Raw genomic sequence first — 2,617 nt, forward strand, 5'->3', positions numbered from 1 at the left:
AATATAGAAATAAGTTACAATAAAAAAAAAAAAAAAAAAAAAAAAAAAAAAAAAAAAAAAAAAAATATATATATATTTTGCATTTTTATTATTATTATTATTATTATTATTATTATTATTATTATTATTCCATAGAGGTGTAGGCTTGTGTATAAATTAGCTTTTATGGTTTGCTGTTTGCTTTTTAAGTACATATTGGTGTGTGTTTTAGAATTGTTTTTAGTGATTTGTGGGTTATTGAATTCAAACCTGTATCTAAAAAAATAATAAGGTAATTGTCTAATGTACCAAAAAATATGAGAATATTCTTCTTACTTCAGATTAATGTCTTATTAATACATTTTACCAAGGTAATACTCAACCATATTCTTTATTGTTTTTGTGTTAATCATGGAAAACTTGTTTTTTTGAAATTCTGTTTTACAAATCATTTGTCACTTATTTGCTATATTTTACTGACTTTGACCTTAGATGTAAAATGAAGGTTTACAAAGTAATAAATGGCTATATATATATATGTTTTTGTGTTAATCATTGAAAACTTGTTTTTTTGAAATTCTGTTTTACGAATCATTTGTCACTTATTTGCTATATTTTACTGACTTTGACCTTAGATGTAAAATGGAGGTTTACAAAGTAATAAACGGCCATATGTATGTATAAGTAGTCCAAATAGTTCCCTTGGTTACTCATTCACTCTCTAATTTGTTGCTATGGTTAATCATTGATTATATTCTGTTATATATATAGCGTTATGTTATGTTCTGTTTACGTTTAAGCCCGCATAAAAGTAGTCTATATCGATTTTTTTTTTTTTATCTGTACATACGTGAAATTTAGATTTAGCACAGTGTCGCATAAGCCTCAACATCCCAACGTAAATGCTTTGATTTGTTATTGTTAAATTTGATTTGTTAAAATTGATTTGTTAAATATTTGTTTTTAAAGCACCAACATTCACAAACTACTGTTATTTTTAACAGAAAAGCAATGCATGGCTGTGTGAATAAGAACACGTGCTGCTGAGTTTTGAATATATTGTAGACATTTAATAGATTTTGCTGGTAGACCAATGTAGAGAATGTAGGAGTGAAATTATTTCCTCATGAATTAAAGTCCAGGAACTCTGACAAAAACAGATGCTTTGCAACAAAACAATAAAACTAATCTGGAGAAGATATCTTCAAAGAGGGCAAACAACACCACCCCACTTGCTCATTTATGACCCCCTTCCTCCCTCTCCTCTCCCCTCCCTGCATCTTTTCCCACCAAAGAAAGAATATCCCATATAACACCATGTGTTACATCTTGTGAATATGGTGATTTTTTCCCTTTCATGTTTGGTATCGTTCTCCCACTCTTAGATTTATCTTTGGGTAATTGATGGCATGTATTTATTTGAATTGGAACTGAATTTATTTCTGAATTGGACTGTCATTGTTTAATAATGTAATTGGCATGATTAGAAAAGCATGACATTTTTACCTGACAAATAAAACATTATATTTGATTTATTCTGATCTCTTCTGAAATCATTATTACTAGTAAATTGTGAGGAGGCTTTTGTTACCTCAAATTACGGCCAGGATAGAGCAAACAGCAGGCACAGGACTGAATGGAGCAGTAGGCACATCATCTGAGACCTCCTGATTTCTGTCTGTCACTGATGTTAGCAAGTTGTGTGGGAGAGGACTAAATTAAACTGCACTTTTTTGTGAAGGCAAGCAGTTGGCGGCTGTCAAAAAGGGTATTAGTCATTTACATACCTCTGACTCAGCATTAGACTGGAGTTTTTGTGATCGTGAGATCGCCGCAATCGGCCGACGCCAGACTCAAAAGAGACATTAGGTCCCCAGTGAAAGAATAATTCAAAGTATGGGATTTCCAGAATAATCAAATATCTAAATTAATGCATAATCGATATTTGTGATCAGCGTAAATTAGAGTAAGCGCCTAAATTTTAATGATCACATGGAATTGGAGTCAGATTAAACATGGAGCTAGGTTTTATGTCAGTTAAATACACTAAATCCTGATAAATTAAGTGAACTTTGCAGAAGCGCTGTGAAAAGACTGAACATGCATTAAACCTTTAACCAGGCCACTGGACTCCACATTTGGGCCGGTGTCCTTATAGTTGGTGACGTTCCCTAGTGATCTCCCAGTCTCAGGCGAGGGTCTTTTCAGCGCAACATTCAAATGTGCTCCAGAAAGAGGTTGGAGCTTCTCCTTCCCTTTCTTCAGCTGCTGCGGTAAGTCAATTCTTATTTGCCTTTTTAGAAATGTTGAAGGAAAGCTTAGACACACCCGATATAGACATATTTGTAGAATGAGTCGGAATACTCATAAATTAGACCGGAGACTGTAGAAATCCAGTGGGGCTTAAAGGGGTCATCAGATGCCCATTTTCCACAAGCTGATATGATTCTTTAGGGTTTTAATGAAAAGTCTATAATATACTTTGGTTAAAAATTCTCAATTGTTGTGTAAAACAACACCCTTTTTACCTTGTCAAAATGAGCTCTGCAAAAATCATCTCATTCTGGTCGAGGCTGCTTTAAATGCAAATGAGCTCTGCTCACCCCGCTGCTCTGAGAGATTGTTTACTGTAGCCACA

Source organism: Labeo rohita, unplaced genomic scaffold (genome assembly GCF_022985175.1).
Source record: "Labeo rohita strain BAU-BD-2019 unplaced genomic scaffold, IGBB_LRoh.1.0 scaffold_207, whole genome shotgun sequence".
NCBI classification, from domain to species: Eukaryota; Metazoa; Chordata; class Actinopteri; order Cypriniformes; family Cyprinidae; genus Labeo; species Labeo rohita.